General features: G+C 32.6%; 1 pseudogene; it reads left to right on the forward strand.

Moving 5' to 3' along the window:
• Positions 1-3,013: 3,013 nt before the first annotated feature.
• Positions 3,014-21,663, forward strand: part of LOC128919755 (arrestin homolog) — a 90,918-nt pseudogene continuing 72,268 nt past the window's right edge.

Below are 21,663 nucleotides of genomic sequence, written 5' to 3' on the forward strand. Positions count from 1 at the left end.
TCGCTAGCTACTCAAAAGTAGACCAACTTTCTGGCAGTATGCGTATTCCCTGCAAATGTCGAGAATTCGGCGCAAAAAGTGACATTTTCAGTTGAGAATAAGTTTGGGATGCAAACAGATATCAAATATAACAAATATTTTGTTGGGTTAATGTTGACACAAATGTCCAAGATCGATATAAACCGATTTAATCGACCAGTGCTTCACCCTAGAGACATCCATTGGAAAACGGCGGAAGCAAAGTTGTAGACCTAATACCTTCTCATAATAATAGACGACTTTGGAGACTTTAATGTGATCAGTGCCAACGTGGCTTCTCAAAGCATACCCTGCGGAAACTAGGAATTTCACCCTAGTCGTATTTTTTGAGAAAAATAGCGTGTGTCTAAAACAGTTGTTTTCCTCCGAGAACCATTTATTTTCCTTTTTGCGAACGTTACATTGATTTATTTTACAAAAGATTTGAGAGTAGCTTAAACACCGACAACTTATCGATTTCAGTTATGTTTGATCGTACAAAATTCACGTATACGATTATATTTCGTTCTTTCTACTCGATATTACGCTAAAAATCAAAGTGTTGGAAAAAAATTTTGGTAGGTTTGTAAAGTATGAAACTTTGGATGATGGCAACATTAGGACTAAAAGACCTGTTTCTAACCTACCAAACCGTGGTAGTCATCTTAGAGTACGAATTAGCAGGTAAGTCTCCATTTGGTCTTCATGATACAATCTGTGACCATACATAAACTAGCTAGGGTCACAGTGAAAACTCCTCAGAGTTGTAGAGTTTGCATTCAGTCAGAATAACTTCCATAGTCCACATAACCACTGGTTTTTTAGCCTCAAAAGATGGTTGCTCGCATAGATCATATCTCTCGTTATACCCAAAATCAGTTCATCGAATACTGGATATTATCCATAATTTTCAAGTTAATATTTAGATTTCCCCATTTCGGTGCACAATACTCTAGAATTCGTCAGCTGAAATGTCATAAAGGATCTTATTACTAAGTCAAGCGAAACTCTCTTAAATTCCCTCAAGCCTTATCTATCTGCTGGTTTACCTTAAATAAACTGTTCTATGTTTATCGAATTATTGCGAGACAAGAAACCGCAACAACTACATAATGCCACTAGCATCACGTACCAGATTGACTATTTCTTTTCAACTGAAGTGGCTATACTTACATATTTATTCATCTATTTTTATATGCTTTCAACCACATTTAGTACAATTTGGTTAATTTTGTCTTCATATATTTACAAACATACGCATATGTGAGTTTCTATAATATGAAATATAACAGTACATAATTATGCCATTTACCGGCACATGCTTCTACGCCTCTAATCCAACTAATTAATTTGTTAGTTAAGTGAATCACTTCATTATCTAGCTCATTTGTTAGAGACAATCGATACGAGATTAGCCAGTGATGAGTGATATACACACGTACATTGGTATGTAACACAATCTTGTTTGTTTGTGTTTGTGCCCTTGTAAATCTTGAATTGCATTTCTTGCATTTCAGCATATCCTTTGTAACATTTCAAGTTTAACAGGTGGAGTTTGCGCATTAACAGAGTGTCTGCAAACTGTTAACAGTGTTTACATTCGGCGATTTTTGGCCGCTGTTTACTGCTGTTGATAACATTTTTCGTTAACAGTGGCATGTTAGTTTGTTTAACAACTGTTTTTCGTGGACCAGCAGAGAATAGCTGCTCAAGTTATGATTCAGAAATTAAAGGATGTACATTGGAGATCATGAATATATGCTTTGACTCTTTGACTATGAGCTTATACTAACTTTTCCAGCGAATGTCGAGTCTACATAATCAAAACGGACTTTGATTTTACCGTTAGAGAGGTTGTAAAATTTACACATTTGTTAAGACGATACATATCTCTTTTTCACTATGTGAGCGAATTCTCAACCATATAGTTCTCTCAAATCATATCTGTCAATTGTTTTAATATTAGATATTAGCTTTTATAAATCGCTGGATACCACTTGATTGTACTGTTTAAGTAGAAACATCAACTCCAACACTAGAATTTGACATAAACTCGATTTGGATGGTATTTCAGGGATCTCAGCGGGTCACTCGACATATTAAGATGTTGTCTCACTCTTTCTCCAATTAAATTACATTTAGTTAGACAGCTAAAGGAATCATGTAAAGCGCATAAAGCCTTAAGCGAGCTCAATCTCTCGTACTCAAGTTTTAAGTATTTCCTTCTATGAATCTTGAAGTTCAAAAGAGTCGGAATGGTATACTCCGAATTGTATTACGTTCGTATCGTCACAGATTTAGATCTGATCAAAGAGTGAGATGTGAATCTGCAATCTGGATGCCATTGTGGTCAAAAAAACACAAGCTCGGACGGATGGTGGAGTGCCTACTTGATATTATATAGTAAGATGTGGATGTAGTGTACTCTAATCGAACGAAAATTCGGATATAACCGCCTTAAAAGTTGTTATTGCTTTGTGTCTGTTCAACCGGTTTTTAGTCTTAGTCTATTTCTTAAATGAAAAGGTTTCTTACTTAGTATTGGTAGTTTTTCAGAGATGACAGCTTTATTAATTTAATGGAGGTTGATAAAGGATAGTATGTACTCTTTTCATACTGTCCACTGTTAAACCTACCGCTACTAAATGCTTAACTACTAACCAGCCTAACTCTTTAATTCGCTCTTAACAAACTGTTGCATGGATTGGACTGCTCTTCAGCTGGTTTACGTGGAAACATGGAATATATATATGCATATATCTATCCATCCTGCACTGCTGAGCTCGCGAGCTCCAACACCACGAAGCATGTTGTTTCCCAACCGCCGTTTGACCTGCACAGTGTCGCACGAAAACATCGCCGCCACCAACGAAGATCCAGTTACCCACCCAGCGCTGTTGCGCATCTTACTTCGTAACAGCGAAATGTTAATTCAATAGTCGGTCTGGCCATAAATAACAACATCGCCGTTTGGCCGAACTCAGTTGCTGTTAAACTCGCGCCGGTAATGGTTCCACAACGGAGAACGAACGCTTGTGGTTTTTTGAATATTTGAGAAAAAAAGAAATAAAAGGGTCTAAAAAGGTCTAAATAAAAATAAAAGTGGTCTATGGAAAGGCTGCGGCGGCAACGAATGTGTAATATAAACAAGTGAAAGTGTGGAAGAGAGCACATTTGAAGAAAGCTTTCAAAATATGAAGCAACAAGCGGGAGTATTTCAAATACTTGACCACCACTAGTTGTTAGTGTAAAAATATTTCAGTGCAATTTTTCCCAAGCGACGAGCAGAAAAACATTAATCCACCAGCTGCTCTCAAGCGAGTCTAACTCTCAGCTTTTTTCGTGTTTTTGTTTATTTTGAAGTGCGAATGCATACATACATACATAACTGAACATCATATCAATTAGTGTGGCAATTAGCCGTTTAATCAGCGCTTAGATAGTGCACAGTATTAATTGCCACTGATAACGGTATATATGTATGTACATATGTATATGGCTATAATCATCAATATATTTTCGGCATGAAATAATTTTCAGTAGCAAAAAAACGATTTATCTGTGTACGCGTGTTTATGGAAGCTGACATGATTCATGGCAAAAGGTAAATAAATAATGTGTAATCAGTTCCACATCGGAAGGCCATGTGTTAAGTTAGAACGTAAACTTTGTTGGCGTCAAGTGCGACTGAGTGCGTGTTAATTAATTTTACAAGCTTCATTGTTTATTTGTAGACATTGTTGTGTGAGAAAATAAAATAAAATAAAATAAAATAAAATAAATTAAAATATAATAAAATAAAATAAAATGGACTGATATTCTTGCATTCTAAATACCGCATTTAATTGCAATTCAATATTAAATTTCAACGTTTATGCCACAATTATGTAAATTTTATGTGGAAATCTGAATTAATTTTTAGTCACCATGGATTCAATGCATAGGTTAATCTACTTTATTGAATTATTTGATTATTTTATTTATTATTAATACATTCTGACGGTTCTAAACAGCTTCTACAGCAGAAAACCATAATAAATAGTCGGAAGAGTATATCAATGACAAGCAAATATTTTCAATAAAATTAAGTGTAAAATAAAATAACTAAATATTTTGAGAGAATTTTCAAATTCACAAATCTACAATAACCATCAGCACCCAATGCGAAAATCACAACAAAATATATATACTTCCACAATACTGACTAAAAGCACATCTACAGAATGTAAATAAAACAAGAATAGCAACAAAAGCATAACGGAGATACTAGAAATATTTAGACTCAATCAACATTGAAAGCCACAGCAACAATATGTCAGGCGTTGACTTGGAATGACCATGGACCAATCTGCATATTGTGGGCGTAAAGGCGTGGTAAACAGGTGTATATCACCAGTAGAGAGTATAGTAAACAGCAACAGCTTAATTTGTATTACACCAACACAAAGCCATGCTACCAGACCAACAATATACACTCGTACTCGTATATGTGAAGACCTCCAAACCACACCTTTTGATTGTTTGTGTAGTTTGTCCGGTCACAGGAAGGACACAATGAACAGGATGCGATTAAGTAAAGCGAGTTTGCACACACAAACATACACAAATAAATCTGACATATATATATATATTTGTGAGCATTATAAGTGCTCAGAAAGTTTGAAAAAATATAATTGACATGCATGAAGAAGATAAGTAACGACAACAAAGCATAAGGCATGACGATTAGACAAGGAGTGGGCGTTTGTTGTTATCACGCAATTTGAAAGTACATATTTGCTGCGTCAGTTTGTAAAGATATTTTAGATAAGACGTCCTTAGTGGTGCGGATCACTGAGTAGAAGGATAAACTAGAGTACATTGAAACAAATAATATCTTTGAATATCGACTGAGCAAAACGTAAATCCGTTCGGCTCAAACTATCAGTTCTATTCGTTGCAGTTATATTGAGTTATGTTATTTTATGTTAAAAAGTTAAGTGAAATTACATGAAGTTAAATATAATAAATTATTTAAGCTTGTTTTTGAGTTATTAAGTTTTTTCAGTCATGTCATGTTAAGTTAAGTTAAGTTAAGTTAAGTCAAGTTAAGTTAAGCTAAGCTAATAAAAAATGACCGAGACCTTTAAATTTAGCTTACTTGTGTACTTTTGAGTTAAATTAGGTTATGTCAAGTTAAGTTACATTAAGTTATATTCAATTACGTTAAGTCAAGTTAAGTTAAGTCAAACAAAAAAGAATTATAGGAAATACTTCGAAATTATTGTTGAGTTATTTCAGTGATTTAGTTAAGTTAAGTAACGTTAAGTTCAATTAAATAAATTGTGATAAATTAATTTAATTTCCTAAAGTATTTTCAGTTTCATTGGGTTATGTTTAGTAAAGTTATGTCGAGTTAACTTAAGTTACCTTCCGTTTCATAAGCTTTCTTAATTTTATTTAGTATTCTCAGTTTAATATTTCCAAATGAAATTCAGAGCTAAATATAATAATTAAAATTCTACATAACTTTACAAGCATACCGCACACGTTCATTATGCATATGAGTACCCATAATATAAATACACGTATGGCACGCATGAAGGAAGGAAGGAAGGAAATTATAATATGCAAAAATTAACGCAAACCGTAGCAGCAATAAAAGCCAAAATAGACAATAAATAAGCGCAACGTAGCCACAGTATGGCAATAAATGAAGTTCTGCGCCGCAAAACACCCCCACCTAGCGGTGTGTGGTGTAAGCGGTGGCAGCAGGTGGTAGTATGTTGCTAGATAAGTGAAAGTAGAAAGTTATGTAGTTTAAGCGTGGTGATCTGAGCGTTGTAATTGTTGTTGCTTGTTTTGTTTTGAGTTTTGTGGCTTTTACGAGCACCCAAGCTTTTGTTTTTATTATTACACGCTCAATGTTTCCACTTTTTGTTCTTATTGTTTTTAAATAATTTTTATGTGTAATTCCTTTTTGTTATTTTACATAGAAAAGAACCCAAAAACATTTATTGTTGTTGAAATATTTGGGTCTTTTAGTTGTTTGCCTTCTCTCGTGTTTCTGTGAAGCACAAATCATTTTTTCGCTCGCTTTTGATTACACATTTTATTTTAGCGTTGCCTGTTTTATGTCTTTTAGTAAATTATGTGACCACAGCGAGTATCATATCGAGTAAAATTATAGTCTAGACAATGTTGTTTAGAATGAATCGCCATTTGTTTTGTCTGTTGATCCTAAGTACTCTTCTAACTCGCATATTTTCTCATACGACTACGAAATTATAACGGATCAAGGCATTATAAAGCTAAAATATTGAAGAGAGAGTAGAAGAATAAGAGAACAGCAGCTACTATTTCAATTTTTGTTCGCTATCCGCAGCAAATGCGACCCCAGTGCTCGAAAAACATAGTGTCCTTAGTAAATAGAGTTGAACTTCCATAACTCAAACTTCTATAACTCGAAATTCTCCATAACTCTAACGCTTGAATCGGCAATAGAAGTCAAATTTCATACAACTTGCTTTACATAACTCGAAGTCTCTCCAATTTGAGGTTTTCTTTAGATTATGTTGATTGAGTTATGGAAGTTCAACAGTAATTAAAATAGAATTCGAAATTTACTCGACTCGAACTCGAAGTTAGCCATTCGTAGTTCAATAACAGCCATGAAAAAATCCGAAATGCTTGAAATAATATCTACTTATGATCGACGTTACTTAAAAGACAGTATAAACCATTTAGTGGACTTCCGACACCAAGTAAAAATTACTTTCACTGTGGATACATCATCCAGCTGTCGAATGGAGAAGTTCAATCTACCGTATCTTCCATCTGTTCGCTGAAGAGTCAACAATAGGAAACGTTGTTTAAGTAACTACGGCTTCGCAATGGTTACTCCGAAACCACTCAGATAGAGGATTCTAAGGGATCATATTAGTTCTATTAATTTTGAGCTTTAAACCGATCAATTAACATCTGGTGTTAAGAAGCTGTCAGTTACTGATTTGAAAACGAGTTTTTCAGACCGGTAGAAATATGAGTTCGTGTTCAAATTCAGGCTGATGACTTTCTAGGACCTTAGTCTTAGTTTATACTCGTACTGTAACGATCTAATCATAACGTTTTACTCCCTAGAAATAATTTTCAGTGCTTCAACTGTCTTACCTCACTGAGGTTTAGTAAAATAGTTTCTTAGCTTCAAACAAGAAACTCTTGGAACGTGATGTGGTTTAATTCAATCTTTGTTACGACTTCCTGCCAGTTTATTGATTTAATATCTTCTTAGTGGACGTTTAATATAAGCAAACGAGTGGCCATATACATATATACACATAATATGTATATCTATCTTAACTCTGAAGGTGAATACAAATGATTGATGATGTATAGTATGTACTGTTGTAAGTTAATAATATTAAATGCGCACATTTATGTGGCCGTTGATTATGAAAACTCGTTAATTTGAAGTGATTATCTCGAAATTAAGTACTCTTCTGTGTTTACAATATAACACATTGGCGAATGCACGCAAATGCATTTATGAACAGTGTGTGATGAAAGTATGAGTACACTTGTAAAGGTGTGTAGATTTATAGCAATTAAGTTCGGTGTTCCTTTCTAAATACTTAACTCAACAAGTAGCTTTCAAATTGTTTAAACTAAAGTACATCGTGTATCAGTCCAACCTCTTCTGAGATCCTACATGATTTAGACTGAATGTGTTCATAAGATTTGGATAAAAAATATCTATGACACAAACCACTTTATTTAGAAACATTCCTGATTTTGATAAACTTTAAAAAGCTGCTGACAGATAAACTTTGTCAGATAGAAGCATGTACCTAGAGCTCGCTGAAAACACTGTAAGGGTTATGAGTTAAAACGGACGTTATTATGTTGGTTTCGTCTAGAAAGTTGGTTTAAAGTTTCACTTCTCCGTATAGTTACTGCGAATAAAGCACGAAGGAAGCATATATGAGAGCTTAAGTCCACAACTCTATTATATTGTAATCTAAGCTTTTCCCAATTTTTTTTGAAATCATGTATGTAAAATTCTATTTTTCTGTTAAACGAATTACGTGAATGGGCAATTTGCAACTGCGTGGGTACATACATATGTACATAATCCAAATAATATACAACAACAACTATAAAAAGCAATGCAAATAACAATGTGTGTGAATATTTATGAAGTGGCGAGTTATTTACTCCATTTTTAACCATCTTAAGCGTCACTTAACGCATTTATGACTACAAAAAGTACACAAGAGTACATACCTAAATATATAGGGAGGAATGTGTAGAAGCTGAATGACAGTTACTAAGAGTCTCGTTAGTCATTTTAAAATGTTAAAAAGTGTGACTATTAACAGAAACTTGTCTGTACGCGTGTAAAACAGAATTTAAATCATAGACACATATCCAAACACTTTCGTATATACACTCATACCAACCCATCTACACTCCGCCTACTGCAAAGTTTACTCACCACAGAGCAGGAAATGTCTAGAGTGCGGTACATTTTATAAAAAATTGTATTGCCAATAACCATAAGTATAATAACAACAATAAAAAATAAGAAAAACATTGAAAGCAATAACAACAAAGTCGTGGTTAGATATTTTAAATAATAAGTAGGAATTTGTGAAATGAAACTTGCGAGGAAAAGTTGAAAACTAATTTGCAAAGCTACGGGAAAAAAGTATTAGAAGCAAATAAAAACAAGAAAGGAAAGTTAAAAAAAAAACAAATATCATATTTCAAAACTTTTCAATCCTTTTAATAGAAAGAGATGGGTCGTAGAGATTTAAGTTCATCAAAGTGTCTAAAGTGACTTAACCTACAGACATCTGATGAACGGAAGGTTTTCAATTTTACATATAATTTTAATAGATTACAAAATAATTAGCCACTTGGTAGACCAATTTCTATGTTGCTTTATGTTTATTAGCTTCAGACACGGCAAATAGCAAAATCATTGAAAACACTTATATTTACATATTTTATTTTTTTCCAAGGCACATAGAGTGTACTCAATTCAATTCTACATTTTTTAGAATTCAATATAGTTTTTAAGGCAATTTAAATAAAAAAATGTATAATAAAAGTAAAGATTTTTACATTTTATGCTTACTTGATGAATATAAAAATAGTATGTCACTCTATAAACCCTTTGGCATCAAATTTTCTATTTGGTAGGCGATTTCATCTGTAGAGAGCAACCACATTTTGTATTCCATATAGAGATAAACTATAGTGGTATACTATTTTTAGACATAAACCTGTTGAGAATTCCAAGCATACATGAGAATGGAGTAAATAATTTAATTTTCACTGTTATCGAAAAGGTTAATATAATATACAAATTTGTAGATTTGAAAAACCTTTTTGATATAAACTTCTTGAGAATTTCAAGCATGAGTGTCAATTAAATGAAATTTTTTTATTGCAACTTATATAGACAATAGGACGATTTGCTGTTTACAACGTTGAAAACATATATTAGCTTTCTGGGTACCTTTTGAACCCTCAAAGTCTCTATTTGAAGACACAAACTGAATTCAATTCTACGTTGCAGGAGAAAAGTCAATTATGAAAAATATGGTCGGAAACCGTGCGATAGATAAACTTTAAAATCATAGTTTATGGATCGTTATTTAGGTATAAAAAATTCTCAAGAATCGATTACCGTGGCGTTAATTTTAGGAAGCTATTGGTATCTTGCTATATAATACTTCCCAGACGAAGATTGAGAATTTGTGAACATCTCTAAGACTAGGGATTTACTAGCAGAAATCAAATATAATTTGTCAATCGATCTCAAGACTTTTTGTATATTATGTTTAGTACTGGGTTGGATTAAAAAGGATCTTGCTTAAAGTATTGTCTTTTATCTGTAATTATTAGTTACATGGTATTTCACTCCGTATTCCGTTATCCAGGTCGAATGTGGTGGTAAATCAATATTGATAACAAACCACAAAAAAACTATGGTTAAGATATTTCGGATTCGGACGGCTTTTATGATATTCGACGTGAGCAGAAGCAATGACTTCCCTTGAAATATTTTATCTTTAAACACACAACACCATCTTGTCCTTCATTTAAAAATTGTTGTCTAAAGCATAGCATGTAATGAAATGTATTCCGTTGAAGTCGGAGCAAATGAATTAAAAGCAAATACTTTTATAAACTTTTGTAGACGTGAACTTTGTGCGGCGCACAGACAGTGCAAATGCCTGAGGTGAAGCGGTTAAAAGAAAGAGAAAAATTATTTACAAAAGGTGTGACCTTCTACACAGCGCGAAATAAATTAGTAATTGAGAGTGGGTAGTGAGTGGGTAGCAATCACTCTGATTGTGGGAAGGAGTAAAAGCAGAAAAGTGTACTTTAAACAATTAATATATTTGATATTTTTATTTGATAAATTAAAATATTTTAATAAATAATTATTTAATAATTCGATGAAAAGATATTGCACTTAATTTTTTCGAACTAATTAATTAGAAGCATAGATTGGAGTTATAGAAAAGATAAAAAGAAATAAATAAATGTCGAAAAATTCTACAAAAAAATTTAGCATTTTATTATTTTATTTTTTTTACAGGCATTCAAAGGCAGACTTTTGAAATTCGACCAACAAGTGATACATCGTCTTTGAGAAAAATAATTAATCACTATATAATTGATAAAGAATAATGTGAGCTGAAATTTCTGAAAACCTTTCAAATACATTGAAATGCGTTGCTCATACGCCCCACCCAACCAGCGGTATACATATGATAAATTCACATACAGCTGCGAAGGCATAAAAACTACAAAAAGTGATTGAGTGTTATCTATATTGGCTATAGGCAAATTATTCAAGTGATTATTTAAGCGCAACAGCGCCAACTAATTAAATGAAGCTAATTTGTGCAAGTGCGGAAAGTGTGGATTAAACGTAATTAAATAAAAATAGGTGCATAAAAAATACAAAAAACAAATTTTATACGAAACAACAATAACAACAAACAGTTTAAACGTCTAGCAATCGACAGCATGACCGAGAACAAGGATAAACACGCCGCCAGCAGTGGCGACAGCACAGAAATTGCCAGCAGTCACAACAACAACGCACAAGGCCAGAGCACAACTGCCGGCGGCGATGGTAACAACATCAAACCGAAGGATAAGAAAAATGACAGCGAAACGACAGTCGCGCTGGCGGATACGCAACATGAAGGAGAAAAGGATAAAGCGCCGCATGACAGGTGAGTGTGAAAGTGTGGCAAATGAGAGAGAATGCAATAAAAAATGACTATGTATAGCACGAGACACACATATAAACATAACTGTATTTGATAAATATTTAAACCATGTTGTGTGTATATAAATATGAAAAATATATATTTACAAAGTGCTCAAGCTCTGTATATACATACAAAATTGAAAGTGTGTATGTTGGCCTGCCGCCTGACTGCACGTTGTTGTTCATATAAGTTGGGGAAAAACGCGATGTACTTATGTACACCTTCATATATATTACAAGAACATAGAAGTAAGCGTCAAGAAAAGACAAATTACTGCTTTGTCTAAGCCAAGTGATACGTTTTAATAAACTTATCTGCGTGAGTGGCTTTATTTTGTGTATATATTATCTAAGTCTACATAGATATATTACATTAAGAATATGTATATTGTATGTAGAAGATTTATAGCGGAAAGAACCTTTTTTCATTTAACTTCACCTCAATTTCGCGTTGTGCCTTTTTTATCCGCGTTGACTCGCAAAATTTAAAAGTAAATTGTTTACAGGCATGCGACTATAGTTCGTCGTCTGAGTGGATTAACCTTGGTTGACATTAAGTAGCGTCAGTGAAAATAAATGCAAGGACAAGAACACACAGGTGCGCGCAAATTGATAAAGGAAATACAAAAAAACTGATAAAAAATATATTTTAAATGGAGAATCAGTAAAAGTATTTATATTAATGCATAAGGTTGTTGTGGGGCGCATAGTAATTATATTTGATATTAAAATTACAGTTTGGTTGTGTAGCATGGTGCTTGCGCTAAACATACTGTGTAATATAATTACATACATTTTTGGTACAATAGCAGAACATTAAAAGCGTTAATTTCAAATATACAGTGGAACTTCTATAACCGAAACTTCCTTAACTCGAAGATGTCCATAACTCGAACTATTGAATTGGCAATAGAAGGTAAATTTCATACAAATTTCCTTCCATAAATCGAACATAATACAGGAAATAATACAAAATTTAAAATTTTACTATTGAGGCCGAATTTCAAAAGATATATGATATTGTTCGCCTCCAAAAAATATGATATTACACTTATGAATTTCATAAATCATCTTTTTCCTATCTTTTTAATCAAAATATTATATTTTGAAATTTTTTAGTTCAAATAATTTCAATTGACAGCCCAAAAACTTTTAAACAATAAAACATTGCCTACATTTAGGGTTCATTTAGCGAAGTTGAATACCTAAAATAATCCAAAACGTGGCAAGCAGGTTTTTATAAAAAGTTAGATATATCCACTGTTTAATATATGGCCAACATTTTGTATGACCAGATTTCGGTTATATTCATTATGCAAAAAAAAAAAAAACAAAAACGTTGTAAAAGGTAAGGCTTATATTGTTGAGAAACGTCTATGTATTTATATGCGTATAAAACTTCGCCTTGTTTGAACCCTGACAAATTATGTGGCTTAACATTTTCGGGTACGACATATCAACATTTCTTAAAAAGAAGCTAACATTTTGATTGACTTTTTATTAAAATTTATTATACTAACTCACTTATATGTGTTACTGTTACATTGCCTACATTTAGGCTAAATTTAGCGAAGTCACATACCTAAATCGATATTAAAATCGTTACTCTATTGTTTAATAATCACAGCCATAGCAAACCCGAAAGTATGTAAAATCTGGGCAAAAAGAAATTATTGCTCGCAAGTAGTATTTAATTGTTAGAAAATTAATATTTTTCTAAAATATAATTTAAATTCTCTCAAATTAACAAGCCTATTCAGTACTACTTTTGCTGAAATGTCGTAAATCACACTGTGTACATAGGAGTCTACATATATTTGGTTTTCAATCTCAACTGCAATTAAACAATGACAGTGAAACCTTGCCTACATTCAGGCGCATTTACCAATGTCACATACCTATTAGCAAATTATGTGTTTTAGTTTGCATACGAAATTCCAATGTGTTTTCTTATTAAATTTAGCATTAACTAAGATTTAATTGCTTAATTAAAGTTTAATACCTAGACTATTCACTAAAATCTTAAAAAAAAATGAAATACTAGTATAATTATAATTAATAGCAAAAAATGCATAGCAGTCATATTAAATTTCAGTTTTTATATAATTGCTCCATTGCTTAGTGCTGCTGTCATTTAATAATTGAAATTATTTAATTAGTACGCAATCATCTACTGCTTGGCAATTCGGTGAAATAAAATAATATAGTTGACCAATAAAAAAGCAATAACGCCACTTTTGTGGTGAAGTAGAGAGTAGAGTGCGACAAAAAAATATAAAAAGAAATTATAAACTATAACTATATGTATATAGGTAAACGTGTCGTAATTTAAACAGCAAACACAGAAAAGCATATTTTTAGCATATTTCAACAAATATTTGAAAACTTTCGCAGTTTAAGTTTTATGAAATTCAAATTGGTTTTAATGAAAATTTATTCTACTCATCAATTTTATATACCAATTTGGGTTTAAATTATTAAATTTCTAGTAGGTAACGGTACCAGCAATATTATACTATTGATATAAATTGATATACACTCTGAAATATACGCTCACACACATAATTAGGCATCCTAAATTAGCGTCAATATCCAATAAATAGTAATTTCAGTTCCGTTTATGCGTTTATTTGTGATATACTTATGCATAAACAATCTTTACATACATGTTTATTCATGTTCAAATGATTATACATTTGTATATCTACATACATATATCATTTATGAAGTCAATTCTAAATTTATACAAACTACCCCACATTATCGGCAAACATGTGTACTAATTATTTGCTGAAACGTTGGCTTTGTGCTTAAGTCGCCTAATCCCCTCGGCATTTGCAATATTTTCATGAGTATAAATTAATAGCTGCTAATGTCATAAAGCCAAAAATGCTGGAAAATTAACATAAACTCAACAAATGGTTGGCTAAATTTAGTTAATGGAGAGTCAGTAATAAATTGCTGAGAAATTACATACATATATTCGTATATACATACATATAATAGATGGAGATAGTAAAATAAAGCTGTCTTGCGTCTTTCACATCTGGCAAAATTTGTTTAAATCTAATTACAGTCACCAATAGCGGATTATTCCTATGACCTTGAAGCTTTGAATTAATCGTCCTAAATGCTTTGATCAAATACTTTATGAAACTTCTTTGGTTAGTACATTTGAGGTATTTTAACGACCTATGGCAACCATGTTCCAAAATGTGCCTAAATTTAAGATTTTCAGTGAACTTAATACTTGATAGAAGGTTTTCTAGTCTGACTTAATCAAGACTCTAAAATATTCAATTTGGGCATCCAAGGAATTACTCTTGGATCTTTCAATTATAAATATCTTTGCGATGGAAAAGTAAATATTTACCTGCAATTTACAATAAATATTCAGAAAGTAGCAATTCGTTATATTGAATTATTTTGCTCTCAACTTATATATGCTACCATATATAGATTTATTGTTATTTTACTTTGTATCCAGCCTTAGTGCTAATTTAACCATTTACTTTTTCTTTTCTCTCGATATTGCTCTTTGTCTTATTTGTTAATCCGCTATGTGCCCATTCTTATTCTAAAATATACAATATTGTCTGAGCTTTCACTTCAGATTACGTATTGTCTTACTTGCTGCTCCATTATGTACCCAGCCTTAGTATTAATTTTAAAATTTTATCTTTTGCTTTAATTTTCTACTCAAGTTTAGCTCACTTTATTACTTTTTTATAATAAATTATAAATAATAAATGTATCACAGTTTTGCCCTAAACCCATACTCCTTTTATTAACACTTTCCAATACCCAATTGCATCCATTAAGTTCACTTTTCCCTGAGCGCTATTAAATATGCTCTTTAATGCTCAAACTTTTAGGCGACTCAAAGACAGAAAGTTATTTTTAATAAATAATGATTTTGAAACAAAAGCTTCATTTAAAATTCATTAATACTTATGAAAGCAAAATGGATTTGCTCGTCTAAAAACAGATTTATGAACAGCATTACTCAATTCTATAAATTTCTTCACCCACTTAAAATGGATCTCAACAGATACATGAAAATACAAAGCTTATAATCCATATAGCTGCACTTACTCGCTCTGTACGTGCTGTGAGGGGAGCTCGAGCGGTTGTAATTGGCAGCGTACTAAAGTTTTCGTTTTATTTCGCTTTAAACTACAACTTTGTTCTTCTTGTATGTGCGAGAAGAACTTTTACTCCACAAATCAACTGCGTGATTAATCATAATCAGCCAAAGTTTATTGGCTTTCGTGTATCGATGCTTTCGAAATGTGAAAATCCCTGTAGAGAATATATCCAGTTGTTATACTCCCAAGAATAAGACAGAAGTAGATGACGCTATAATTTCTCGAAATAATCAATCAACTTGACACATCACTCATACTCGAGTTACACCAACAATAAAAACATATTTTCAGTGCATAACAAACGGCGAGGTAAAAAAGTTTTCAGATATTAATAGATCAAGATCTATTCATCCTCTTCTACATCCTTTGCAGCAACAAACTCGAAATAATATTTCCAAATTTATTCAACACTTCACATTAATTTTTGGGGAAGCAATCAATTCTCAGCCGAGATATTGTCAAAAAGCGGACGATTGGACAATAACTTCAACAAATCTTTTGTAAATCCACTCAAGTTGCTTCGAAGTACCATTTTTCTTCCAAATCAATATTATATAACCTTTCTAGCATTTTCGTGGGCTATCTTCGAGCTAATTTACTAACTTATGTGGAATGCAGTATAAGTCTGTTGATCATATAGAGAGGGTAATCGAACTCAAACCATTGGTACTGTCAGTTTGGTGCCTTAGTAGACTCCAGTGGACTTTATTACTGTATATATTTTATTTATGGAAGGGACTAATTAGCTTCATTTGGCACTACTACTTCGAGCATCTTCCTTGCGTTCAAAATAAATGATCTCTTGACGTGAAGTTATACATACAAGAATTTGTAATATTTTATCGAATCTTTATTACCTCATTATCAATATCGAGTTCTATCGAGATTCTCATCTTAATCAAGTGAGATTATTTATAAAATGGTCTCGGAACTTTTTAAATCGATTTTGCTCTGGATGTTAGCCGCAATATAACATGCTTTCTATTACTTGATCTACTTTTGTAAGACCTTTCCATTCAAGGAGAGATTTAGTAACACGGATGTCTAATATGCACTGATCCTCTGCAAGTATACTCGAAAGAAATATATTAAGGTAGTTTCATTTGTTCGAATGATGAATAAATGAAGATGTAAACCAGTCGAAGGTAATCATTGTACTGGTTATAACGCTTGTGATCCAGCCTTAGGAAGGAAACTTATGACGTAAAGAAGAGAAATTCCCTAATGACCATCACTTCGTATGGTCGAACAGAAAACACTTTTCATAAATCCTCTTTCTTTCCGATAAATTTCAGAATTCTACTGAGATTATTCTTTGAACGAATGTTTCCAAGAAATTGTAGGATTCGATGAGTTTTTAATTAACACTGAAAGTGTAGTTGAGCTTATATTTTCAGAAGTTTCGTTCATTTCTCTTCTCAACCCCTCGAATTAGTTGAGTTTCTCATACGGAATCATTTCCTTTCCTGTCCGAGCACTTTAGAGCTCTCAATATACTGGCATAATCAATGTACGTACAGATGAGCGATGAAATACGAAATCGACAAGAAATGAAAACTAACAACTTTTTAATGACTGCAAATGCTGTAACAGCAGAGAAAATGATGTAACGAATGTAAATAACGTGCTGATTGAAGTCTAATCAGGGTTGTAACAGCAAAAATGGAAAATACAAAAATCAGAAAAATTAAATTTGAATAGTACACCAGATGGTAAGGTTCTTCGATAACAGTATACTACCAATTAATATTTAAAGTAATTAACCCTGATTCTGCTAGGTTTAAATTACTAAATTAAGGATTGGAAGCTAAACCAAAAGTTGTGTTGAGTTCATTCAAAAGTTTATTGAATGACCTTGATTGACATAGTAGAAAGAGCACCCGATACCATTGGAGGTTTTAATAACGATCGGTTTTCTTAGATCGTTATTATAGATCGACAAAGCACCTACCAAGGCTATAATGAACAGGAGTTGAGAAGACCTGACAGAATAGGGCCGCCAATCTATCGTCGGTCAGCACCGACTTCAGAGAAAAAAAATAAGTCTCGAGCGTGCCTCTATAGTGAAGTTAATGGGTGTCGAATCGACAATCTTTGGCCGGATAAGTATCAAGATCTGTTCCGCTTACGTAGAACCGACTATTGTGGGAACAGTCTGTAAAGAGTATGTTAGGCTATCGAATTGTTTGTGGTTCTTATAAGTCTCCTACTTGATAGACTTCCATACATTCGAGTTTTATGAAGCGGAATTGCACATCGTGATTACTACTGTCTCTATTTAAATATTAGGTGCTCCCTGAGAGTAAACACAGTAACGATTTTGATAATTTACTTAAGGGATGTCAAATTATTGCCTCGGTTCGGAAGTTCTCTTAGAGATTTTCAGACTGTTTAAATTGAACTTTTTCACGTCTGCCTTTTAAAAACTTCAGCTGTTTCTAAACACAGTTTTGTTGCTCTGCATGAACACTCTTTCCTACTCTCTGGGTAAACCATTTTTTGGGTTTAATTATGGCTAGTACAAGAATTACGATAGATTACACTAACATAACCTTAAAGATGGTCGTAGGTCACAAAGTCTCTAAACAAAGGCAGAAAATAAGTTCCTTTAGAATAAATGTAACTGTGAGTATGTGCATGAACTTAACTTTGATTTTATGGGCTTAGAATTTATAATAGAATGAAAAGTCGCCATACACGGTTATTTGCCAAAGAGCAAAAAAAAAGATTATTTGATTACAAGAAGGTCGGCATGTGTTTAGCATATAAATTAGTAACGGTAAATTGAGGAAGATTCAAGAACAAAGGTATGATGATATGTTATATTGATAAGTAAAATGTAACCTCAAATTCAGTTTGAAATGACGGCAAAAGCTGGCTCTTAACAACAAAAAATTGTAATACATTGCTGAGCAGTCAAATTTAAACCGAAAAAGGCTGATAAAACATAGCAAAACACTTAACAACTCACTAAGCATATTGGCCGGCCGAATACCGAAAGAGGATGCTAAAATGATTGACAAATTTTCTGAATTCACGGTAAATAGACAAGGGTATAATAAATGCAAGGAAATGCGCTTATAAATGCCAGTAGCTAAAGGGTAGTGAAATTCACGGAAATCGAGGCAAGTCGTTAAAGTTATGAACATAAAGGGTTAAATGAAGTGAAGGTGAGCGAATTAGAGCGGTAACCAGGCCATATAAAAGCGAAGTCTACCGAACCAGAGTCTGCCAATGAAGGGACAAAACAGTTAAGGAAGAGAGAGATAAGATTGAGTCAAAGCGAGTGGGGAGAAAAATTGTTGTAGCAGATGTACTATATACACGAGTGGCTTAACAAAGTAGAGATCGTTAATCCAGAGCCAAAGCAGCAACGTGAGCAGATATATGAAGTGGTAAGCAGCTAAAAGTGAAGGGAGATGAATCTAGGAATAGTAGAGTGGACGATGAAAGCGGTACGTAGGCTTTACCGCTAAGACTGCAAATCAAGGACCAAAACCAGTGAAAGTTCTAGCGAACATATATATGAAAAATGTGTGGGATGATGCAGAAAATCCTTAATAGACGCACATTTTGAACCCAAAACAAAGCCGAAGCAAATCAAAACACTTGAAAAGTTTTTTGTGAGCACTGTGGGTATATATGTATATCTATATCTAAGATGTACTTATTAGTCACGGGTGGGGTAATTTCTTAGTGTCAATGAATGCTCTCCAAAGGATTGTGTTAGAACAAAAGGAAAGTCAAAAGCATGACGAAGATAAATGGTGCAGACAATGAAGTGATAAGATGGACTCGCGCCGTGTGGCTAAAGGAATGGATGAAAACGGGTTAAACGACATGCGGCGCATAAAAATATATACTAGGAGGTCGTGTGAGACACAAGAAGAGACAACGGTTGCATGGAATTGAATTAAATTGAATTGAGCGGCGCTGAGCTGAGTCGAGTCCCTCTACTGGCTGGCAAGTACACAGGCTTGTTAATTAGTGAATTGTGTGAGAAAAATATTTTATTTTATTTAATTAGCTTGTTAACGTCATTGGCAGAATGAAAGACGGAAGGAAAATGCACAAAAGGATTGCGGTGAATTGATGATGGCGGTTGTTGTACATGGTGATAAAAGAAAACATAAAAGAAAGGATACTGTCTTTATAGCTTTTGGTTTTGTGTGAAGAATGGTTACAAAAGTATAAAAAACAGTTTGTGGACAGCGGGTGATGGTGAAGAAAGTTTTAAGAAAACGCAATTTCGAAAGACAAGTATAGTTTTTCCATTAGCTTTCTTTCTAACTGTTTACTTAAGCTTTGACTCTCACTTTTATTTAATATATTTCGCCTTTTCCCTACCTATGTATATCCATTTAAGTAAATACGTATATATTGCTACAAATGTTAATTAAATTATCACTTCGACACAAATTTCTTAGTTAATTTGTGATTTTCCTTCTTCTTCCCTTGACACTCAGAAAGTTATGACCTAATGGCGTGCAAATTATGCATTAATTATCCTTTGGGTGTTTAGATATGAACACTTTTTTCACAGTCAATTAGAAGATAAAACTGTTAAGGACGAAATGAGTGGACTTCTTGATTAATATAAAACTAAAGACGAAGGTAGAGGCGTGCAAAAATAGTGGATTTTTCCTAGATTCAGGATTGTTTTACGATTTTGAAATGTAACCAATATTTTTGGTAATTTTTTTGACAGTCATTTAATGCTTTTCATCAACCTTTGGTTATTTGAGTTTTATTTCGAGACTACAACGGGTTAGGAAACATTTACTTTTCCACAACTTAATAAACTTGTCACAGTGTTATTTCCCATATTTTTAGAACGATTTCTTGTAAGTATTTTAACGATATCTTTATGTTTCATGTTTCATTCAGACTGAAAACCTTTTCGTACGCCTCATTAACTTTCAGCTTCGATTTATACATGAGTTGTGCGACTTTTTCGGACTATATACGTGTTTTTTCAAATTTTATTTTATCTAATTTTTAAACTTATTAATTGTTTTGAAGGTGACTGATATATCCGACCAAACCATTACGTCCAAAATACTTTTCAAAGTCTACGCATGTGAGTTCAACCACAGAAAGCTCCACCGGTGATAAGGTCTTCTTACTATTTCCTCTCTCTTTCTCTTTATTGAAGTGTTATACAATAATAACAAAATTTTTCTCATTATTTGCCACTTTTTCATCTTTGTGGTTTCGCCTTGAACACTTAATTTCTAATATCATAGCTGTCACTATGACAAGTGCTTGCGCCACTTTGAGTATCATCTTATTTAAGTGCATTTGCCGCCAGCCATACTTGATACTGTACAACAACAACAACAACAGCTTACATTTTGCAATTTTTAGCACAACATTTCTTCTTATAACTAGTGCAGCTGCGCTGATTCTCTTCCACTTCATTCACTTCTCCAATAATAAGCTACTGCGGTTTTTGTTGTGCTCCATTTTGTGGACAATAAATGTGTTTCGGTTATTGCATGGTTTATGGCGTTGCATTGATAAATTGACTACACTTGAAGAAGAAAAACTGATAAATTGCGTTGATCAATTGGAGGAGTAGCATTGAAATGATTAGCGGGTAATATGTATTGTCGCCTTATTGAATAGTATGTGTGCGTCGATGTCAACATATGGTTTGCGGATGGAAATGCTTTTAATGTAGAAATTATTACTTTTATTTTTTATTGCCTATAATTCATTTTTTTTGAAGTTTTACTTATTTAGTTTATGTTTTTTATCATTTTAATAGTATTAGTAATTGAACTATTTATTTCTATTTTATTTAAATTATAAATTCTGATATACTATATTCGCTTTTTTTTCGAAAACATAATTATAACATTGGTTATTTTTTGAAACAAACAATTATTTTAGATTAAAAAAAATATTTATTTAAATAATTTTTATTCTTTAATTATTAATAATAATAATAATTTCTTTTATATTTTATATTTATATTTTTGATAAATATTTTTTTTTATAATTTGTCAGAGCTCCTTTCGATAATGGCCTATTAGTAAAACAGTTTATATGATTCCATACATTTTGTTTATTTATTTGAAATAATCGCTTTTACTTTTTATCATGTAAAATATCTAATTTTATATAATACTTGTTTCCTTATCATTACATATTTTTATGATTCACAGAATTTTCCCAGTTTTTAATTTTCTAATTTAAGCATATTTTGTGTTTGGTGAA

Source organism: Zeugodacus cucurbitae, chromosome 5 (assembly GCF_028554725.1).
Source record: "Zeugodacus cucurbitae isolate PBARC_wt_2022May chromosome 5, idZeuCucr1.2, whole genome shotgun sequence".
Classification (NCBI taxonomy): domain Eukaryota; kingdom Metazoa; phylum Arthropoda; class Insecta; order Diptera; family Tephritidae; genus Zeugodacus; species Zeugodacus cucurbitae.